General features: G+C 43.7%; 1 pseudogene; it reads right to left on the bottom strand.

Annotated features, from left to right (window-relative positions):
- Window positions 1–5317: 5317 nt before the first annotated feature.
- LOC136452064 (anaphase-promoting complex subunit 5-like) lies at window positions 5318–6620 on the bottom strand (annotated as a pseudogene).
- Window positions 6621–12688: the final 6068 nt, after the last annotated feature.

Here is a 12688-nt window from a genome sequence, read left to right as displayed (position 1 = left end):
TTCTTTTGCTAATAAAGCTACTTTTGCTAACTCGTGCGCCACCTTATTCGCTTCCCCATCGCACTTCTCTAGAGATATTGCTTCAAAGTTCTGTCATAGCTTGAAACATTCATCGAAGATTAGCGCCCCAGCTATAGATGAGATGCCACTTTTCATAGTGTCCACGACCTCCGTGCAGTCTGAATGAACAATGAAGTCACTGCATCCGATCTATTGAGCAAGTAGCAGTCCTTCTTTCAGTGCCATTGCTTCCGCCATTGGGGCATCAATTACATGCTCCCTGTAAGTGTAAGAGCCTGCAATGAAGGAGCCATCAGAATCCCTTATGACGATGCCTGTTCCCCCATCCCCATATTGTTCTCTGAAACTACCATCTACATTTATTAATAACTTCCATGTTGGAGGTTTCTTCCATCCCTCTCTTTGCCTGACAGTTCTTCTCATCGCTCTTTGGTAATTAGTGGCAAGAGTAGCTATTGAGAGGGCTGATCGCACCGGGCGCTGGATCGGTTCGTCGTGAACAAATTTTCGATGTTCCCACCAAATGTACCAGCCACCTGTTAGGATCAGTTTAGCCAGACCAACAGAGTTCAGCTTCTCAAGCGGCCAAGAAATCTTGATCAAATCAGCAACAAGCACTGAACCCGATCTATCTGGCTCTAGAAACTCTTTCCAATTTCCTCCATACTCCAAGCCTCTGCCATATCTCCTTTGCATAGGAGCAAGTAAAATGGAGATGTTTTATATCCTCGCAGTAACTCTTTCCACCGTTGCCCGTGCTTCGCTGCGGGTGATATGCTTGGTATAGGAAAAATCTTGGGAAATATGGCTTATATGTCTAATATGTTTTCTCATCGCGTTGCTACAAAAGGTTGGTCTCTTTGGTACATTAAATTGGAAAATATGGGAAGGAAAAGTAAAATGGTTTTTTTCATTACAATGTTGTAAATGAACATAGAGGTGGGTTGTCATTACATGGTGCCTATTATAGGCTAGCAAATCAATGAGATGTTAGTGGAAAGAAGTATTTGATGAAGTTGGGCTCAAGCAACTAACACATTTAGATTCAAAGCACAACATTGGCTAGGATTATATTATAGGCGTAAAGAGCAAAAACTACAACACAAGCACGTCTCCTAACGCGAGGGTTTATAAAAGAGTGAATTAGGATCCACTCTCCTTAGACGAAACTACAACACATTTCATAAATCTGGAATTACACGAAAGATTACACGACGCCGAACACTAAATTACACTGGGATTTAAAGTTACATAGTTAAGAGCAACCTAGTACAACCAAGGCTTACTCCAAAAATCAGGATAGACGAGGGCAATGGAGAAACAACAAGATAATGATTATCCAAAACATGGCGTATGACCAACAGATCCAGAAATAGGAGACTGAGAAGTCAAACATCATGAACCCTAAGACCAAACTAACCAAGGGTAGACTTAAACTTCTTTGAAAACCAGATCTCTTCTTCTCAAATTACACCATCGCTTCTATCAGACGAACCTAGTTCCACAATGATGACTGGATCTCATAGCTCTGCTTCAGATTCGAGAGGGATGGGGATGAAGAAGAAGAGCAAGGACCAAGGGCATCTTATAGTGATGAACGGAGATGGGGCGCAGCGCACCGGAAGTGGAGACGGCATGGATGGGATACACTACCAGTTCATGATGTGGGGATAAAGTCGGCCATGGCGTGCTCCCTGCGCAAGCGAGCGGAGGGGGGGAATAAAGGAGAGGAGAGAGTGTTCGCTCGACGAGGGAGGTGTGTGGGTGGCCGTGTCCCCAAAAGAAGAAAGAAGGGAGGGGTCCGGTATGGTGATGAGGATGAGGATGAGGATCAAGAGCGGACTGGAGGCCAGGAAAAGAAAAAGCGCACAATATATGAGGACGGTGAGTGCGGCATGATGTCGCGGACATGCGAGGACATGGTGCTAATGGGCCCAACACCGACAGCGGTCCACGGGGCACGCGGTGACAGCGACACGGCGTGCGTAGCGTGGTCGAGCTAGGCACAGTGCTTGGGACTTGACATCCACTCAGGCTTTTCTAAGCACTCCCTACTACCCAAGGCTAATTTTTCCTAGGTGTTCTTCTTTCCTTCTCTTCCTTGTCCATAATATGCGCCAACCTTTATATGAAGTGAGATCACAACCTACATGCTTCCTCCGAAACCACCGCCTCTTGTTTACTTTGAGAGAACACTATTTCATCAACATGTTGTGGATTTCCCATTTAAACACCCAAATATTTTTATCAAAAGTGGTATGGTGGTGTAACTTGATAAAGGTACTTGGTCAACAACCTCGATACCAGCGCGTGCCGAGCAGCATCACCATGTGGCAGCTGCTCCACAGGGGCCCTTGGTTTTACTACGGCACCATAAGCTATTAACCAGGCAACTACTACCAGCTTACACGCAATGAAGACGGTGGGGTCATAGACCACAGAATCATAGGAGCATTGCAAGGGAAGATTCAAATAACAAGGGTTCCTTTCGCAACAAGAGACAAGGACTTCAAATCCAACAACGGATTTGATTTAAAGAGATTCAAGTGTTCTGCTAGGACATCCATAATTAGTCAAGACAGTGTCCTATGTTATCCAATCACGGCTGGTCTGCTCGCATCCGAATGGTAATTTCTCTTGTAACCCACTTAACATCGTGCTTGAAAACCCTAAGCACGTCTAACGAGACTTAAGGTAGATGGACGCAATAACACAGTGAAATAAATAAAATACATATTCTGAATGTCCTTATGCTGGTACAACACACATGCACTTACTCTCCCATTCTCGACACATCGTTCACCTTTTCTATGATCGGACTACCTCAACAACAATGGACAAAATACAACGGAAAGATTACAATACCAGTGGACAACGATGAAAGACACTACTAACTATGGGTACATCATCCCAAGGCAACTAATCTACTTTAGACCTCGCATCTTCATTCCTAGGCTCGGTGGATTCTTCTACCGCCCTGGCTATGGATCTGCCTCCTCTCCTGCAATGGCTGAGTGAGAGAAATCAAGGGTTCTACTTCTGACACTTTTGAGGGTGGAGGTGCCGACGGTACTGCAACACCGGTTCTCCTTCTTTCTGGCGGGTGGATAGGGATCCCCTCCATGATCAAGGGATCCTACCATTCAGCAGCCAACATCCTTCGCTTGGCCCTAGTGACAAGGTAGGCCTCTTCCAACTGATGGGCATGTCGATCTTTAGCCTCCTTTAGAGCTTCTGACATGGTAGTCTCTCGACTCTCAGCGGCTGCCGCACTGGCATGCGCTTCGGCAAGCTGCACCTAGAGCATCCTAGAGAAGATCTCGGCTTCCTCGGCTCACCAAAGGCACTTCATTAGCTTCGAGGCTTGCCGGTCATACTGCTCATCTAGAGCAAGCAGGTACGTGGTCAAGTGCACCACGGTAGGACTATCTTCTTGTGCATCCTACCCTTGCAAAGCCTCCATGTGAGCCCTCCATGGCCATCGATTCTTTTCCAAAGGTGGAAAGAACCTCATGGGGGTACGGGTAATGGGCTCTTCATAGATTTGGCAAAGGTACCGTAAGGCTTTGCGGGCCACAACCTGGTAGGTGTCGATGAAGCAAAACCTGATTGTGATCACATTCCAGGCTTCAGTGATGTCGGGGAACTCTTCACTCTTCCCAATGTAGATGGTAACTTCACACCGCTCAGTGCCATGCTTTTCATACTCATGGCCCTCATACTTAGGTTGATCTTTGACTTCGAGCTTTTGCAGGGTGGCATACAGGATCTTGGGAAAACCCTCAGTGTTTAGGTAGTAACTACTAACCTAGGCTCCTGCCATCACTGGCGGTGGTTGCAAGGAAGGACTGAGCGAAAAGCTGGCTAAAAAGGAAAAGCTAGGCGAGCTAAAGTGCACCGGGTGGTGGTACCAATAACTAAACTAGACCCTGCTTATAAAGGCAGAGCGGCCATTGATCCTCGCACAGCCCACCAAGGTTCCAGCACGAGATCACTATAAATGAATCAACTGAATTTTTTGTGCATTGGGGCGAGCGATGTCCGAGGCCATTAATGACTAATATGGCCACAAGACAAGGTTCCAACAAGAGCCCAGAAAAGAGTACAGGGAGACACGGGTCACGGTAGGCGTGAACCATAGGCGACGCGAAGCACAAAGCCATAGTTTAGCATTAACTCCAGAACAGGAATGAGTCAGGCGTGCACCATACAACACGCATGACACCTATGGATGGCGTATCTACAAGCAATACGGGCACTACAATGCACAAATAGGATATGCATGAATGCACGTCCTCCTACTGTTGCCAACATATAGGGCAACCGTTCTTAGATTTTTGGCACACCGACCTCTCCCTGTAGCTAGTCGATACTATCAGACTATGCTCGGGGTCAGTGTACCTACAGAGAGCTTAATTAAGCCTACCTAAGTTAGCAGAGTGCCATCTATCCTGGATACATAACCAAGTAATAGGGCTACTTATATAACTTTGAAGGCAACATCCTAATTTTTTGAAAAGAATTTTTTGTCAAGTTATAGTTTAGAAATACTACTGGACAGCGTCGATACCAACCCTGCCGGTGAATTAGTGTACAAACGATGTGATAGCTACGAAACTCAAGGTCTTGTTTAGCTGCACATCAATCAATGTAACTAGGCCCATAGATTAGCCACTGAGCATTAAATTTAATAATCTGTTTAGTATAATGTCCCACGTAATCAATCAATGAACATACATATGTTCACCATGTATAAATATCCAACATCAGTCAATGGAAAATATAGCCCAATCATTCTAATTTTCTCTTCTTGTTTTGTTTACATTCAAACACATTACCAACACTGTTACTCTCTCTTGAGTTCACTAACGACAGGTGTCGGAAACTTCTCTTCTGAGTTCAAGAGAAACTCACCAATAATAATAGAACTCGATAAGAACAGAGGAAGAAGGGTTGATGTCTCCATCTCGATCTGATTTACGTCATGGAAGGATGAGACCTAACTACATTGAATGCTACGTCATAACTTGCTGATTGCCCTAGACTCCACACTACACAGCGACCACAGGACTCCACGCCCCCATCTCCATCTGCATGTAGCATTATAGCCTACCACCATGCAGGTCCAAAAGGCCACCACGCCCTCGCTAGCCTCTGACAGCGGGGCATGCTTACATACATGGCAGAGATGGTGTTGTTTCATCGATCTTACAAAGTTACAATATACATCAATCGTCTCTTCCCAAGCAGCGCAATTCAAGACACCCCACCCCGCACACGAGAGTGCACCTTCCTACTAATAACAAGTTGTAGCTGAGGCTTCAAGCAGATCCAAGTTCAAAATGATTGGCTGGCTAACGCATAAGGAAGCCCAAGGACCGCATTATTAGATTTCTAGGAGAATTAGAATAAAAAAAGTGTTAGCTTGCTATGTGCAGAATTGCAATATTTTACTAGGTTCTAGTTAAAAAAAATGATGACTTACATTATGCATTTCAGCAAGTAATAAAAGAATACTTGCATTCTCAACCTGCATGTTGTACTTGTAGCATGTAGAGAAAAGGGAATTGGCCACAGCTGCAGTCTGTGTGAAAAAGTCAAGTGTCAGATATTATTCTGTCAGTTCATGTACTGGCATGATGAAGAGTGTACTCAGAATCAGGAAGGGCCCTGACCCCTGTAAAACCTAAGGTAAGAGGGAGATATCTTCCATGCAATGTGCTTGCAATTTGCATATATAAAAGGAAAATGCATTATTTCATTTTTTTTTCTTAATGAATGGAAAACAAATAAGATGAAATGCATACTTCTTGTGTAAATATAAGCAAGGAAGTGCACAGCCTGGCTAAATTGTTTTGCAGCAAGGAGAGTGCGAGCACGTCGTACACTAAATTCTGTCTTTAGCTCAATGTCTACTCCAGAAACAGAAGATGACAACACCCCAAACTCATCATAGATTTGTTGCGCGGCTTTTAGATGCCCTCTAAGTAGATCAATTTTACGCAAATAATAACACATTAGATTATGGAAGCAAAATGCAACTACAAAATGAAGTGTAGAAACAGTTTTGTATCGATGAAGTGCGCGCTCATGTAGAATCTGCATTCCTAGAAGCTGGATGTGCAAACTTGCTGACGATGGGAATTTCTTTTCAGCAAGCTTTAGAGAACAGAATGCTGCTGCAGATCAATCACATAACAGAAGGCCATAAGAAAAGGTCGATAAATACATGGCTCTTGGGACACTACACAGCCTATGGGCTATGGCACATTTGTGGACTGTGGTTGCATTATAGGAACTAACCTGAATATCCTTTGAACACCACCAGTTGTTGAATTAGCTCTACATATGCTAGTGATAACTCTGACGAACTGTAATAGAAAATACAATAGCATCACAAATCCAGGTTCACAAAGCATCAGAGCTTTCATTTAAAAAGTTTAAAACTGTGTGAAATAGTTAAAGAATAGTTGCAACATAATTTATATAAAAAAATAGAAAAGTTATTGAAAAGACACTAAATTTAGGCATTTAGCACATTCCCACCTTGCAGCATCCGCAAAGCAGGTTACATAAACCAGAGCATTCATCCATACCATTGGAGCACTGTGAAGAGGGTTGACAAAATATGGAAATATTAATTTTCTTGAAATGGTACCGGTAGAGTGAAACTCCACTTTAAGATATGATTCAATAGGGACATAAAACAACCATAAAAAGATAGTTAAAAGAATTGCTGACAATTTGACAGTAAACAAGACAGATATGAGCATAGGGGAGGGGAGAGGGGGGCGAGATTGAAGCAACAGAACACCAGGATCATAAAAGGTCTTATTTTTTTATAGATGATAGAACTATAGAACAAACAGTGATGTACAGACCCTGTTGTTACTAATATAAATAGACATAAGACCGATAATTCCTGGTACCAGATAAAATATGAATCAACAGTGCCCACAATGAGTCAAGCGCTATTAAATTGTTCATCAAGTACCTACTCTTTCTTAGTTGCAAGACACTTGTTTGCTACTTATCTAACCCACCCTTTTCCATAATACAACACTGTACAAGTGGGAGAATTCGGTATGACAAACCACTATGAACACTGAACCCTGACATTAACAGAAAATAGATACATACCTCCCATAGTGCTCCCAAGCAGTGGCTCTCAGCAAATATGCTGAGCCAGCTAATTGCAATATTGGTGCAGGTACTAGACTTGGTTGTGCATGATAATGGAAATTGTCGAAGTCATTAATATGCAATTTCTTGGTGTTCTTAGAACTTCTATGCCATGAATCAGAAGCAGCGGATAGATTCCTAAGCCACGAAGTGCTAAAACTACCATTATCATTTGAAGTGGAAAGAACATCTGCTCCAAAGTCAGTCAACACACGGGAACCTAATCTTAAATTTTGCCAAAAAAGGAGCAAGAGAAATTATGAATACTTTAATATAGAAGCAAACTTTACAGCCGCTCTGAAGGATGAGCATAAAATGTTTTGGAGTAAATGCAGCATACCTTAATGACATATGCAGGACATGTTCTAGGCTTTGTAGATGCATTAGGGCCAAAAGAGACTAGTGGCCTTTGGACATGCTAACAAACCAAGGAAGAAAAGGTTCATAAACAAGGATTCTCTAAGTTGAAGCACATGAGCCTGTTCTTAAGCCACATCTAGCCTTTTTAAGACCAAAGTGACAGATGCCATAGTAACAGTAGCATGAATACAATGGTAACTACACTGTAAGTTTGAAGCTGTGCATCATGTTCAAACGTTGATGTAACTATGACAGGAGAACTGCATAGGAGGATAAGCAGAGAAATTTAAACACGACTAGGTAAAGAGATCTTCCTAAATCCTAATATCAAATAGCGACTAGGTAAATAGATCTTCCTAAATCCTAATATCAAACAGCAATAAATAGTAAATACTAGTAGCAGATTTCTTTTTTTTTCTCGAGCACACAGTAGAGTTGTGTATCATTATACTAATCAGATTCATCACATTTGCACAAAAACCAATCAGATTCATCGTGAAAAGAAAATTTCTAAAATCAAGCGCATCAGTAGCAGTTGAGAGAGAGATAGAGAAAGAGAGAGAGCCAATGCTCTTCAGATCTAGGATGGGAGATGCTATTCGCAAAAAAAAGACAGAATCTGCTCCTCTGTTGGCCACCAGAGACCTAGGACGCCAGATCTTGCTACCAGGGGAGAACCAGGATGACGCCGCCATTGCTGTTGTGGTGCAGCCATGCAGGGCCACTGCTGGTCGCCGGGGAGCCATGCCGTCCTGGTTGAGAACACGATTCGATGACACCGCTACCGAAGGAGACCACACCACCAGGGAACGCTGAGCGTGTGGGCCTAGGCATGCCATCGCAGAAGAGGAGGAGCAGCTTCGGAGCGCTGGCCACCCATCGCCAATGCGTCTGGCCTCCTATGGGGGAAGCCAGGGGATCCGCCTGTCAGTGCCGCCACCAACCACGGCACACAGACGCAGAGACGCCACCAGCAGCATGACGGCCGCTGACGCCATCGATGGGGTGGAGGATGAAGGCCAGAGCTCGAAGGGGATCAATCCACGATGCCCCTGCATGGATCCTCCTCATCACCGAAGGGAGGGACCGGGAGGGTGGCCACCGCCAGATGCAAGGGGCCCTCGTCAGTGCCAGTACCAGAAGGAGGGGAGGGGGCAGTGTTGCCAGTGGGGTGGGAGTAGAGCCGCTGGTGGCGTTGCAGCCAGGGAAGTCCGTAGCGTGAAGAATATAAAAGGCACTGGCGATTGAATGATGGCAAGGTTTGGGGACAGGATTCCTAGGGCTGGAACATGGAAAGGACGAAACAAAAACGATGGATGCATGTGTAAGTGCATGGTCGGTGAATCGTACTCGCATGCGTGCCGACCACCGATCCTAATTAGGCAGCGGCCATACATGTCGAGAATCCACCGTCCCCTGCTACGCGTCACCATCCATTTACGTGCTACGTACAATCACCAGGGAAGCCCTGCTTTATTGAATGCATCCATGCACGGAGGAAGGCCGGTTGTGACGCGCCTTATCTGAGTCGTGGAATTTCTATCTAACGCGCCAACTAAATAGAACGTACGTGGACACCCTGTGAGGCCACTGATTCGGCGTGCCTTCATATCTTTAATGTAAATTCATTTTGGTGTGCAGTTCATCTTTTTTTAGGGAAGCCATGCGGCGCACTTTATTGATTATCAAATAGGATTACATCATTTGCAAGACTCTCAAGAATAAAATCAGGGGTTTCATCGACCCAAATACAAATTTCTTTTGCTAATAAAGCTACTTTTGCTAACTCGTGCGCCACCTTATTCGCTTCCCCATCGCACTTCTCTAGAGATATTGCTTCAAAGTTCTGTCATAGCTTGAAACATTCATCGAAGATTGGTGCCCCAGCTGTAGATGAGATGCCACTTTTCATAGTGTCCACGACCTCCGTGCAGTCTGAATGAACAATGAAGACGTTGCATCCCATCTATTGAGCAAGTAGCAGTCCTTCTTTCAGTGCCATTGCTTCCGCCATTGGGGCATCAATTACATGCTCCCTGTAAGTGTAAGAGCCTGCAATGAAGGAGCCATCAGAATCCCTTATGACGATGCCTGTTCCTCCATTCCCATATTGTTCTCTAAAACTACCATTTACATTTATTAATAACTTCCTTGTTGGAGGTTTCTTCCATCCCTCTCTTTGCCTGGCATTTCTTCTCATCGCTCTTTGGTAATTAGTGGCAAGAGTAGCTATTGAGAGGGCTGATCGCACCGGGCGCTGGATCGGTTCGTCATGAACAAATTTTCGACGTTCCCACCAAATGTACCAGCCACCTGTTAGGATCAGTTTAACCAGACCAATAGAGTTCAGCTTCTCAAGCGGCCAAAAAATCTTGATCAAATCAGCAACAAGCACTAAACCCGATCTATCTGGTTCCAAAACTCTTTCCAATTTCCTCCATACTCCAAGCCTCTGCCATATCTCCTTTGCACGGGAGCAAGTAAAATGGAGATGTTTTATATCCTCACAGTAATCATGGCATGCAGGATAGCTGCTAGAGTTTTCAATATGTCTATTTGCAAGAATCCCCTTGCACGGTAAGGCACCATGCAACACTCTCTAGCCAAAAAATTTGATCTTGCTTGGGATTTGCAATTGCCATAGTTTTCCCCATGCTTCCTCATCGCCTACACCACTGGCTCGTTCCTGAATCAGGTTTCCTCTAAACTTGTACATCCATTGCTGATGATATGCAGACCTGATAGAAAAGAGACCATTCCTATTAAAATTTCATGCAACAATGTCCTCCCTACCAGCTGATAGTGGAATTTGTAAAATACGGTGTACATCAACTGACCAGAACAAGTCTCTAATCATTTGTTCATCCCAATTCCCATCAATGGGGCTTATCAATTCCTCCATATTGGTTACCAGATTATTTCCTCTTGGGGTCAAAATTTTTAGGTTATGACTAGATGGGATCTAGCAATCTTCCCATATTTTAATTTGGGAACCATCTCCAACTCTCCAAATGTATCCTCGTTTAAAACACTCCAAACCTGCCAAAATGCTTTGCCAAGTGTATGAGCTTCCACTCTTCGGTTTGGCCTTTAACAAATTACCATCCGGATAATACTTTGCTTGAAGAATCCTAGCACACAGAGTCTAGCTCAGCTAGTAGTCTCCAGACTTGCTTGGCTAACAAAGCCAGATTAAAACTTTCAAAGTCTCTAAAACCCATTCCATCTCTTTTCTTCGGGATGCAAAGTTCCCACCATGCCTTCTAGTGAATTCTTCTATGGTCATCTTCATCATCCCACCAGAATTGTGATATGGCGTCTGATATCCCTATACAAATTTTGTTTGGGATTTTAACCATCATCGCATATACTGGTACGGCTTGAGCGATAGACTTTATAAGAATCTCTTTACCTCCCATACTTAATAGCTTCTCCTTCCATCCCTTTGTTTTAGATCGGGCACGATCAATTAGATGATGAAAACAATCACTGTGATCTGCTCCTACCAATGTAGGGAGACCCAGGTATTTGTTGTTTAGCGATTCTATCATGATATTCAGGGATTGGTACACCTCTAATTTATCTGATACAGAGGTGTTCTCACTGAAGAAGATACTTGATTGTGCATCACTCACCATCTGCCCCGAACTTGCACAATAATTGTCTAGCAGATGTTTCAAATTATCAGCATTCCTCTTATCTACATGCATCAAGATCAAGGAATCATCTGCAAATAAAAGATGGGATACTTCTAGTGCATCTCTACAGACCCAAATTCCCTCTATCTCTCCCCTTATTTTGGCCCCCTTCAGCAGACTTGAGAGGCCTTCAGCCACAAATAGAAATAGGTACGGGGATAGAGGATCACCTTGACGTAGTCCTCTTGTTGGCGTGAACACCCCTGTCTCCATCGAATTGAACCAACATTATATTTCACTGAGGACACGCAAGCCATGATCAGCTGCACCCATCTTCGGTTAAAACCCATTTTTACCATAATTTTCTCTAGAAAATTCCATTCCACTCTATCATAAGCTTTATGCATATCCAACTTTATAGCACAAAGGCCTCTTTTACCACATTTCTTCTTTATTCTATGAATACTTTCATAGGCAATAAGGATATTATCTATGATAAGCCTCCCCGGTACAAAAGCACTTTGATGATCACTAATAATCTCTGGCAAAATCGCTCTTAGTCTATTTGCTAGCATTTTTAAAATGACCTTATACACCACATTACAAAGACTGATCGGACAAAATTGTGACACCAAAGTTGGATTATTTACCTTGGGGATCAAAACAATTGTTGTGTCATTCCAACCATCCGGGACTTTACAATGGTTCACTGCCTCCAAAACTTCGGCTACTAAGTCATCACCAAATAGATTCCAGAACCTTTTAAAAAAATACTGCATGCAGTCCATCTAGACCCAGTGCCTTGAGATCTCCTATTTGAAAGACAACCTTCTTTACTTCCTCGTAGGAGAAAGGCACCAGCAGCCCCGTGTTCATGCCCTGCGTTACACAGCACTGCACATCTACCAGAATGGCTGGATCAGGCTCAACCAACTTTGAGGTAAATAAATTACCAAAGTAGTCTTGCACAATGGAGCACATCATCGCCCCATCTTCCTGAATTGTTCCATTATGGCCAGCCAACCCCTTTATGGTATTCTTCCTCTTACGTTTGGATGCATAATTTTGGAAGAAACTAGTGTTTCTATCTCCATGCTTCAACCAGTTTGCTCGAGCGATTTGGACCCAATGAATTTCTTCTTGCTCTAGTAGCAACTCAATTTTGATCATGACTTCCTTTTGTGTTGCTGAGTTAACCTCATTCATTGGCTCCCTTCTTAGACGCTCCAAATCCTTTTGGAGAGCCTTAATACGAGAGGTGGGTTTTTTCAAAACCTCCTTATCCCACTGATGTAATCCTTCATGCACTTCATTTACTTTCTCCATTAGCTTGGGCCCTTCCCCATGTGCTGCTGCTCTTGCCCAAGCTATTTTAATAATTTCTTCCATTGCGTCCTCCTATAATCATCGAGCCTCGAACCTCCTTTTATGGACTGCTTGGCCCCCATGAGTTCCTCATAGGTAGTTAACATCCATCAAACCTTGTC

The sequence above is a fragment of the Miscanthus floridulus genome, chromosome 1 (genome assembly GCF_019320115.1).
Source record: "Miscanthus floridulus cultivar M001 chromosome 1, ASM1932011v1, whole genome shotgun sequence".
In the NCBI taxonomy this organism is placed as follows: domain Eukaryota; kingdom Viridiplantae; phylum Streptophyta; class Magnoliopsida; order Poales; family Poaceae; genus Miscanthus; species Miscanthus floridulus.
Note: the sequence above shows the minus strand (reverse complement) of the source record. Positions and strands in the feature narration are given on the sequence as shown.